The following is an 11,600-nucleotide window of genomic DNA, read 5'->3' as shown; positions in this document are numbered from 1 at the left end:
CTCGCTCTATTCGTATCAGTCCCGAATTTAGAGCGTGGGCTTTGACGACAGCATTCTTGTAATTCGCGCGCTGAGCTTTCAGATGCAGTTTTGCGCTAAAGCCAGCCACAAACCTTCCCTTGGAATCTTTCCATTAAAATGAGTCCCCCAAGGAAAAGCAAGGTGAACACAGTGCCGAGCGTTTAAAAGAGTCGCCAATTTGGCCCGACGTACGCGACGTGACGTTATTCTGTTATTCATAATAACAGTGTCGTATTTTATGAGAATCACTGATAGCAGGTTTTTTTGTGAATTTTTTTTTTTTTTTTAATGCTGTTAATAAATGCATTTGTTTTCAAAAAACTTGTTTGGAATATCCATGCTTTACTACCTACTAAAGGCCAAAATCTTTTATGCAATGACCTTTGCAGGTCGCAGGTCGCTTGCCGCTCACACAAAGCCTACGTCCATCTGCTCCTGGTTCGGCCCACCGGTCCAAATTTAGAACCCAGTTCGGCCCGCGAGTCAAAAAGTTTGCCCACCCCTGGTCTAGTGACACTAGAATTGAGATTTTACCTGAATCCGTGTTCATTCGGATGTCATTGATAACTCTGAGAAGCGCAGTTTCGGTGCTGTGATGGGGTCGGAAACCGGATTGGAAGGGATCTAGTATGTTATTGGAGGATAGGAAGGCACAGAGTTGTTGATAGACAGTTCTTTCGAGTATTTTGCTTGAAACAGGAAGATTTGATACTGGTCTGAAATTGCTGATTATGGAGTGGTCAAGATTAGGCTCCTTTAATAGGGGCTTCACAACAGCAGTTTTCAAAGATCGTGGAAAGATGCCTGTAAGTAGAGGTGTTTATTATCTGCAGTAGGTCTGGGGCAAGGCATTTGTGGACATTTTTTTAGAAAGCTTGTTGGCAAGGTGTCAAGGCAGCATGTTGAGGATTTAAGGCTTTGCACTGTTTCTTCTAGTTGTTTTTGGTCAATGATATTAAATTGGGTCATGTTTACTAGGCACCTTTTCAGTTGTTGCATTGGTGCCATAGGTCCTTTTACTGATGGCTAATCTGATGTTTTTAATTTTATCCTTGAAGAAGGTTGCAAATCCATTGCATTTGACAGTGGATAGGAAATCAGGGGCAATTGGAGGGGGGGCGTTTGTTAGCCTGTTAATGGTGGCAAAGAGAGTACGAGCGTCATTTGTGATTTTGTTGATTATGTCAGCAAAGAAAGATTGTCTGGGTTTTTTTAGTTCTTGGTTATAGGATTTAAGGCTGTCTTTGTAAATAAGATAAGATAAGATAAGATAAGATAATCCTTTATTATTCCCTCAATGGGGAAACTCCTATGTTAGCAGCAGTACACGTAACATATACACACACACACGCATGCGGGGAAGGGGGTAAAAGATTTTAAGAAGTAGAAAGTATATATAATTAAAAAAAATATGGACAGTGTATACAAAATACACAATACACAATATACAGTGGAGATAAAAAAAAAAAATTAGATAAAAAAATAGTGCAAAAAAAGTGCAAAGAAAGCAGGTAAAAGAGTGTGAGGTAGACAGATATTGCACATAGTGTGATTGCACATATGGTTATTGCACGTTATTGCATGTTATTTTGTCCGTTAGCTACGATGGTCGGCCTGGTTGTACAGTCTGATGGCAGCAGGGAGGAAGGACCTGCGATGCCTCTCGGTGGTGCATCGTGGGTGACGAAGCCGGTCGCTGATGGAGCTCTCCAGGGCTCTGACAGTCTCATGAAGGGGGTGGAAGACATTGTCCATGATGGAGGACAGCTTAGCCACCATCCTCCTCTCCCCCACCACCTCCACCCGGTCCAGACTGCAGCCCAGGACAGCGCCGGCTTTCTTCACCACCTTGTCCAGCCTCTTCCTCTCCGCTGCAGTGATGCCGCTGCTCCAGCAGACCACCCCATAAAAAATGGCGGACGCCACCACAGAGTATCATGATGAATGTGAAGTTTAGTTTTCCGCCATTTGCGTTCTGCTTTTCTAGACTCTCTTTTTTATCTTTTACAGAGAGAGAGTATGTCCATGGTGCTTTCTAGGAGGTCATTGACAGATTCTGATGGAAGGGTAGGGGCCTGCGAGAAGGCCTCCATAAATAGTGTACTAGTGGCCTGATTAAAGTGCCGCTTTTTAATGGTTTGTGGTTGACTGAGAGCTATAGGGGTGACCTTCATTTCGATAAAGATGCAGAAGTGATCAGATAAGGCAATATCGACTGCTGAGAGGAAAGATGACTCAAGACCTCTGGTTATGAATAAATCTAGTGTATGGCCTCTGTTGTGTGTAGGTCCAGAGATATGCTGGGATAGGTCGAAGGTGTCAAGGAGGTCGTTTAGTTCTTTGATGTTATTATCATTGAGTTTGTCTATGTGAATATTAAAGTCACCTACTATTGATATACAGTCATGTTCCAAGGAGATTATAGCGAGGAGTTCAGAGAATTCGACGAAGAAGTTATTAGCATAACCTGGGGGTCTGTATACAACCATAAGTAGGACAGGGGGAGAAGACTTCATTACAACTGCTAGATACTCAAACGAAAGACAATCTCCAAATGATGTCCGTTTACATTGAAACAAATCAGAATAGATTAGGAAAACGCCTCCCCCTTTCTTTCCGATTCTGAGGGCGTCAATGCAGTTGGAATTAGGTGGAGTTGATTCATTAAGGATATATTCTCTGTTATCTAGATCAAGCCAGGTCTCTGTAAGAAACATGATATCTAATTCATTACTCGTAATGAGGTCATTGATGAGAAGTGATTTATTGACTAATGATCTAATATTGAGCAGGGCCGCTCGAATTGTTTTGGTTCTGGTGGAGTGTTTTGATTTCTGGAGCTGTTTCTGACGGATGGGTATCAGGTTTGATCCAGGGACGGAACAAACTAGGATGATAGGGTTGTTTATTCTAGGAGTGATCAGCGTTGTGATAGCTTCTGGAGTATGTTGCTGTGTGACCTTGTTCTTGCTGTTTTTGGGTGAGGAATTTTCTTTAGAACTCTGGCTTGCGGGGAGTAATGGGACAAGGGGGGACGTATGGGGGGAGTTAGGTGAGGGAAAGGGGGTATGTGTAGAGAGCTGTTCAGTTTGCTTATGGGGAGGGGTTGAGCCTGGGTGGAGCATCGATGGGGGCTGGGTTCGTTCAGGTCGGTTTGGGGATCCTGGGTGGAGCATCGATGGGGGCTGGCTATATTGATGTTTGCCCGTTCAATCCTCTCATTCATGTGTGATGAGAAGGGCAGTGGAGGGGGGGAGGGAGAAAGGGATATGGAGGAGGGTGGGAAGTGGGGGGTGGATTAGAGAAGGGGGGTGGGGTTCTGGGGGTGTGTAGGGTGAGGTGTGGGGGGTGGATGAGAGGAGGGGGGGGTGATGGGTTTCTGGAGTTGGAGAGGTAGGGGGGTCTGAAGCATGTGGGAGCTGCTGAGCATGGTTGGTCTCCGTACCGGCGGCTGTAGGCGATAGAGGGTCGGTCTGGGTCCGGTCTAGTGGTTGAGATGATTCTGTGGTTGCTGTTTGTAGGGTTTCGGCTTCTTCTGCTGGAGCAGTGGTCTCTGCGTCTAACAGTGAACAACGGACAAATTCAGCAAGGTAATTTAAATACGCCATGACCCAGATTCGTTCCGGGGATGCTACGGCCACAAAAGTCAAAAAGTCAAAGTCAGCTTTATTGTCAATCTCTTCACATGTCAAGACATACAAAGAAACCGAAATTACGTTTTCTCTATCCCACGGCGACGAGACATATTACACGAAAGACATACAAGTAAACGACACAATATAAAAACAAGAAGGCACAAACAATAAATAAGAGTGATGAACAAATAATAAATAAACAGATAACACAATAAATAAGAAGAGCAAAACGGAGCCAGTGTGCATACAGCAGACAGTAAGCATAGCGCAAAAGTACAGGACGCTACGCAGAAAGGGAAGCGAGTTCAGGATCCTAACAGCCTGGAGTATGAAGCTGTTGTTGAGTCTGGTGGTGCGGGAGCGCAGGCTCCTATACCTCTTCCCAGAGAGCAGAAGATCAAACAAAGAGTGAGCGGGGTGACTCACATCACTCACAATCGTGGTCGCCTTGCGGGTGAGATGGGAGATGTAAATGTCTTTCAAGGAGGGGAGTGAAGCACCAATAATCTTACCAGCCGTGTTCACTATGCGCTGCAGGGCCTTCCAGTTGTAGTCAGTGCAGCCGCCACCCCAAACAGCAATACAGCTGGAGAGGACGCTCTCAATGGTGCCACGGTAAAATGTAGTCATGACGGCCGGAGGCTATACAGTCATGCAATAGCATACAAGAAATTTAGGTTCTTTTCTTTAGGATCTTCAGCCGAGATACCCAGGCAGACCATGAAAGAATGTTGATGTTAAAATGTTAGTGGAACTATCCAACTGCGCAGAGCCGATGATCCCAAAGATTCGGGGTGAGACAACATTGAAAAAATGTTTTTCTTTGCTGACAGTGTCACTTCTTTTGTGGCTTAGCTCTTCTTCATTTCACATCTAAAGTATCGTATCATTTTACCTTGTAGCTTATACTACCCCGTACATGACATATCATGTCGCCCATACAACTCATGCATGAGATGCGATGGCTGAGATATTTAGGCGATGGGTTGCTACTCCATTGTGCTCTCCACTCAGCATTTCATCATACTCGTCGGATTTTCACACAAAGTATCTCGGCACAACGTGTTGTCAATGCCATACGAGCAAGACGAGGTGGCCGAGAGGTTAAGGCGATGGATTGCTAATCCATTGTGCTCTGCACGCATGGGTTCAAATCCCATCCTCGTCGAAAGTTAATGTTACATTCTTTTCCAGTGGAGCCTCGGTTTCTGAACGTCCCGGTTCTCGAACAAATCAATATTTGAACAAAAAATTCGAGAATTTTTTGCTCCAGATGTCGAACGAAATTCGATTGTCGAACCTCACGAGAGGACCCGCATGCCAACTGACTCCGTTCGTTATTACATTCTAGTTACTCTGAAGATTGCAACAACTCTAATCATGCCTCCAAAGGAAGCAAGTGGGATAAGTAAAGCCATCCTAAAACACAAAGACGCTCCTAAAGCAATGCAACAGTGAGCGCCCGGCGCGCTGCGGTTGCGCGATCGGACCAAATTAAGCTCCCTGCGCACTGAGGTCCACTTAAATTTTGGAAAGTACATCAGGACTTTAAAAATATTTTCTAAATTTTAGCGACCGCTCTGTCACAATAAGGCTAAGCACTGCAGTTGTGCGATCGGACAAAAATGTACAAATGAAAAAATACTTTAAAAAGGCGGGGTTTTAAAATTTAAATTTTATTTTTTTTTCCATTATTTGTAATGGGAAAACATGATTCGGAATTTGAACGATTCAGTTCTCCAACAGCCTTCTGGAACGGATTGTGGTCGAAAACCGAGGCTCCATTGCATCTGTAATCTGGTTTGTATTTGACTCAATTTAATTCTCTTGGTATGGCGCCGTGAGTGGCTGCCTCCCAGCAGTGTTCTCTCTTTTCCTCTTTATTTCCTTATTTTCTCCTTTTTCTTTCTGTCTTTTTGTCCATTCGGCGATGCTGGTGCCTTCTACCGCACCTCGGTACCTCTTCGGATCGGATATTTTATTTTATTTATTTTTTCTTCCTGGGACCGGACCGGGATCATCGGTCGAGGCCGGCGTAACTCTACGACGGCTTCCTGCTTATCCGACCAGTGATGACCGGGTCCCTCGCATTGGCCTTGCAGCCGCAACACCTGTGGGGAGTCCGCTCCCTCGTGCTCGTCGGAACCGACGACTTTCGCCATGCTAGCCCCGTGGTGGCCATCTGCACGTCCCCCGACAGGGTGCCCGGGACGCTGCTCACACGTTTGCCTGCTTTGTGATGTTTTCACCGATTCACCACCACGGTCCATTGGGCGCCGTTGAACTGGACTGCCCTTACACCTGTCGATGGACCCCGTGGAGGCTATTTTGTGTGTTTTGGGGTGTTCTCTTGTATTGAGGGGTGCTAGGTGGCCGCCGTTGCTTTTTTTTCCTTTGTCTTTTAGCTTTGATTTGCTTTGATGGCTTTTATCTTGTGCACTTTCTGACTTTCTTTGTGGCGCCGTTGTGTGGCAGCCTTGTGAGAGCCTATTGAGTTGCGCTCATGCCATCTGTGTGTTTTTTGTATACCCACTCTGTGGTATGGATACTGCTGGGGCCTGAATTTCCCCACCCCTGGGGATCAATAAATATTCAATCAATCAATCAATCAATCAATATTTATACTCTTTGGCGGCTCGGTGGAGAACTGGTTAGCATGTCCGCTTCACAGTTAAGAAAGTGCGGGTTCGATTCCATCAACGGCTGTTGCGTGTTGTTGATGATGTCCGTTGTTGGGTCAGGAAAACTAAGATGTGGGGTAACGGTTTGTTCTTTATTGGCAAGATCTTGGGTTGTTTAATGGGGGTCAGTACACATGGCACTTCAGCAGATGTAACAACATCCTCCATCTCCAGGTAAGAAGCTTTTATACTGTCCGGAAAAGGCGGGAAAGCAACACCTGATCATTTGGTATCAATGTGTATTGGAGAGTCACTGCTGCGTGTGTGTATTTGTGTGCGTGTGTGTGTGTGTATGTATGTGTTTGTTTGTGTGTGTTGTTGTAAGGCGGACGTAGTTGAGAGCGCCATGAGAACGTTAAAGGGGCGTGGATTGTATATATAAAACCCGCACCCTATGATGCGGTGCGCCATATGTGTGTTAAACACAGTCATGGCACACATAACTGAGACTGCGCCTTTTATTACGGTGCACGTTTTAATCGTGAAAATACGGTAACTCGTCAGCGTTGGTTTACTGCAATTTGACGACAAACTGCAAAACTATTGGACATGGAAAGTATCATTTATTGGCGCGACTAAAGACTTAAATTTATCAGAAAGAGAGGAGTTCGACCTACTAACAAGGTGGCTAGATCCAAGATCTGCAGAACAGGTGAAAAGGGTTCATGCAGTACCCGCTGGAGGCGTAAAGATGATTTGGGAACGGCTTGAAGAGTGTCACCGTTCCTCAGAAGCAATTGAGGACACACTGCTAAACAAGATAGAGGAGTTTCCAAGGCTAACAAACAAAGACACGAGCCAGCTAAGAGACCCGGGAGACATCTTCTATGAGCTATTGTTGTCAGGCTTGGATCAGGGAGAGGACTCGGATGCAGAGTGCAAACAAAAGGTATTTATTTGAACAGGCTGGAGACAGCACAAAGAAACCAAAAGCGCCTCAAAAAGAGGGAAAACAAGGCTGAAGACAGCAAAAACCAAAAGCACCTCAAAACGAGGGAAAACACGGTGGCAAAAAACAAAATTGAAAAACAGCGCTCAGGCTTGACAAAAAAAAGGTATCTTCTAAACTAGGTTCTCTAAAGCGATATCTGTTACTCACGCGATCGCTGGTGCTCAAGACGGGACAAGACGTGAAGGAATGGGGTCAAAATACAAAAAGTCCTGCCTAGCTACAAAAACAGATATGCTCAAACCTCATTGAATAAAGTACATAAGTAGAAAAGTATATTCACATATTCAATCAATAAAAGAAACATTTTAAGCATATAATTATACCTACACACCAACTCAATAAAGAAGACATAACTAGACATTTTTGATAGGTGGTAATGACAAAGGTTTTTATAACTTTATGAACTGATATATATTTCTGAGCACTTTGAAATAACAAATGTTTTTTGATATATTGCTTGAATAGCTTAATGACCCTTAAGGAACTGTTTAATGCATGCCTGATGATTCTCTAAATCACGGACACTGCCAAAGTCGTCTAAAAATGTTCAGTACTTGATTGTATTTTATGTTTTGACTAATGCTAGACGCCAATTTTCGATTACTACTGAACGTTCTGGACAGAGGGAAATATTTTGCCTAACAAAGAAAATATATGGTTGGAAGCATGATTAAACTAAGAAAATAATGACGTAAGCAAAGACATGGAGTATCAAAAGAACAAACTTTGCATAGTCAAGGAACATTAATAGATTAATGATGTCACAGACAAAAAGCTCACATAATTTCGTACAAAATGACAAAATTGAAATAATTATGAAAGGATGAGGTGAGACAGTCTATGTGCAAGAATGGAGGGGAATGTTTACAGGAAGGTCACTTGGAGATAAAAACCAGCAGGTGCCAGAGGGAGCCAGCCAAGGACTCGGCCAAAGATGATCGCCAAGGCCGAAAGACGGGATGGAAGACAACAGCCCCCACACACACTGAATCGCTCATAACCACCACCCACTCCCATGAAATCAGAATCTCCTGCGAACTTGCCACACCCCCTGACTCATCACCCAACAAACTCGGCCCACATTGGCATGTGGAAATGAATATAAGCTGACCAAAGAACCTTGAATGTGGCGTTTTCTGAATGGAGACTCTCTGCTCTTGAAAGGCCCAGCGCTGTATTGTACTTTCCTGAAAACAGAGCTTTCTTAACAAGAATTGTGATTGAACTCAACCAACCTGTGTAAGTCTAATTTCTGCTTCAGTGTCTTAGCATTTTCCTAAATCTGAAGAAATCAAACGAGCATGCAGTGAGTAAATTGGATAACAGGTGATTGGCAATGGCCATGAGGCGCAGATAGCGCGCTCCCTAAATTGTGGACAAAATCCAACAGACGCACTGGCACAAGACAAGGGGAAGACGCTGGCTAAATACACATAGAAAGGTGAGGACACAGGTGCAGACAATTAGGACCAAAGACACAGGTGCACACAATTGGGATCAGGGAAGACAAGTAGCCTGACACACAGAGGAAGGACCCACGAACTGAAACGAGAGGAGAGTTACCAAAACAAAACAGGAAGTGACAATACGACAAACAGGACAAGACAAAAACAACTCACAAAACATAACAGCATGACAATTGTGGGAGCTGTCAGGGTTTTCCAAACTATCTTGATCATATGATTATGTTGGACTGTCTGTAACCAGTAATAAATAACCTAGCTAGATTAGTTTTATGCTTATGTTGGTGCGTAACCAGTAATAAATAACATAGATTGTCCCATCCTACACAATGTCGTAAAACATCTCCTGCTATGCTTTGACTAGAGGTCAAGGGCTTTTTCTTCTCTATCCAGTCCACTGTCACCCCCACCCTGTTTTTCTTAATAAAAACGCTCTTGCGGGAAGCGAGAGTCAGACGTCGTTCGATCATTGACGAATGGACTCTCCACCTGCAGGTGCCCAAAAAGACTTAATTGTCTCCCATGTGGTTCTTGCAAAATAAGTTGGAGTGAGCACCACTCTAACAGGAACCAAGACAGATGATTGATTGATTGATTGATTGGTTGATTGATTGATTGATTGATTGATTGATTGATTGATTGATTGATTGATTGATTGATTGATTGATTGGTTTATTGATTGATTGGAACTTTATAGATCCCCGGGAGTGGGGAAATTCAGGCCCCAGTCGCCGTGGGATAGAGAAAACGTAATTTCGGTCTCTGTGTGTTGTGACATGTGGAGAGATTGACAATAAAGCTGACTTTGACTTTTGACTTTGATAGAGCTGGTATGTAAAAGACACCGAGATGACATGAGCGCAACTCAGTGACGTCATATGATGGCGCCGCGGATGGCAGCCACGGTGAGTCGCTCTCTGTTTATTTGTCTTATTTTGTGTGTTTTCTGTGTCCTCTGCTGTCCATCCCGGATCACTTTTACCAGAGAAGCTCTGTTAAACATCGGACAGACTTCTTCTGGTATTTTCTCTCCTGTTCTCTCCGATTCAGACTGTTTGTCGGAGATTCTAGCCGGAGCGGCGGTGCTGTACAAGCTAGCGCGACGACGGCGGCGCGGAAAGCGAGCCGGAGCACTCGTAAGGCTGAGGCAGAAAGGGTTCCGTTCTGCCCTACCGCCAATTCATCTGGCGAATGTCCGCTCCCTGGCGAACAAAATGGATGAACTGCTGCTCCTCACTTCAAGGAACACGGACTTCAGCAGATCCGCTGCGCTGTGCTTTGTGGAAACGTGGCTTAGCGAACAAACCCCCCACCACGCCGTGGAGCTAGCCGGGTTCAGGCTAATGCGAGCAGATCGCAGCGCGGAGCTCTCCGGAAAATCAAAGGGAGGTGGTCTCTGTTTCTACATTAATGAACGTTGGTGTACTGATGTCACGGTGTTGAAAGAGTTTTGCAGCCCTCTCCTAGAAACACTTTTCATAAACTGCCGGCCGTTCTATTCACCACGTGAGTTCTCCTCGATCGTCATGACGGCTGTTTACATCCCACCACACGCACGTGCGAGTGAAGCCACGCAGATGCTGGCTGACCAGGTAACAGACATGGAGAAACTTCTACCAAACTCACTAATCATTGTTCTGGGTGATCTTAACAGGGCGAACCTCACACACGAACTCCCCAGATACAGACAGCACGTAACGTGTCCCACCAGAGGGGCACAGACTCTGGACCACTGCTACACCGTGATCAAGGATGCATACCACTCTGCGGCTCGTGCAGCTTTAGGACTCTCGGACCACTGTCTAGTTCATCTGATCCCGGCCTACAGGCAGAAACTAAAAACTTCTAAGCCTGTGGTGAGGACTGTGAGGAAGTGGACAGTGGAGTCAAGGCAGGACCTCCAAGCCTGCTTTGACTGCAGCGATTGGGGAGCTTTCGAAGCTGCAACTTCAGACTTTCATGAACTCACTGACACTGTCACATATACATCAGTTTTTGTGAGGATCTGTGTGTGCAGACTAAGACCTTCTGCACGTACAACAACGACAAACCTTGGTTTACACCGAACCTCAGGAGGCTGCGCAAAGTCAAGGAGGAGGCCTACAGGAGCGGCGACCGCGAGCTGTTCAGGCAGACCAGAAACACACTGAACCGAGAGGTCAGGAAAGCCAGGAGGTGCTACGGGGAGAACCTGAAGAGACACCTCTCTGCCAATCCTGATCCCTCAACGGTGTGGAAAGGTCTGCTGAGCATCACGGGCTACAAGAAACGAACCCCCCGTCCTGTAGAGAGCCCAAGGCTTGCTAACCAGCTAAACAAGTTCTACTGCAGGTTTTATCTGTCCTCCCACACAACGGGACCTCCGGCAGCACAATCTACATACTCACCTCTACCCACAACTGCTCTGTCCACACCTGTATCATCGTTGTCACCCACTCACTCTCTTGCAGAGGCCGCGCCGGCACTCCAGGTCCGCGAGGAGGAAGTGCGCCAGCTGTTCCGGAGACAAAAGACCAGAAAGGCACCGGGCCCAGACGGCGTGTCACCTTCCTACTTGAAAGTCTGCGCTGAGCAGCTGGCGCCCACCTTTGCACGGATCTTTAACCGTTCTCTGGAGCTGTGTGAGGTGCCCTCGTGCTTCAAGAGCTCCACCATCGTTCCAGTGGCCAAGAAGCCCGCCATCACAGGTTTGAATGACTATAGACCCGTCGCACTGACATCTGTGGTCATGAAATCGTTCGAGAGGTTAGTGCTGAACCACCTGAAGGAGGTCATGGGCCCCCTGCTTGACCACCTCCAGTTTGCCTACCGGGCAAACAGGTCAGTGGATGATGCGGTCAACACGGGA

General features: G+C 45.8%; 1 non-coding gene across 1 annotated transcript; it reads left to right on the top strand.

Moving 5' to 3' along the window:
- Window positions 1–4,742: 4,742 nt before the first annotated feature.
- trnas-gcu (transfer RNA serine (anticodon GCU)) lies at window positions 4,743–4,824 on the top strand. The gene has a single exon. It is a non-coding gene; the product is annotated as a tRNA-Ser (tRNA).
- Window positions 4,825–11,600: the final 6,776 nt, after the last annotated feature.

This window comes from Syngnathus typhle, unplaced genomic scaffold, assembly GCF_033458585.1.
Source record: "Syngnathus typhle isolate RoL2023-S1 ecotype Sweden unplaced genomic scaffold, RoL_Styp_1.0 HiC_scaffold_28, whole genome shotgun sequence".
In the NCBI taxonomy this organism is placed as follows: domain Eukaryota; kingdom Metazoa; phylum Chordata; class Actinopteri; order Syngnathiformes; family Syngnathidae; genus Syngnathus; species Syngnathus typhle.
Note: the sequence above shows the minus strand (reverse complement) of the source record. Positions and strands in the feature narration are given on the sequence as shown.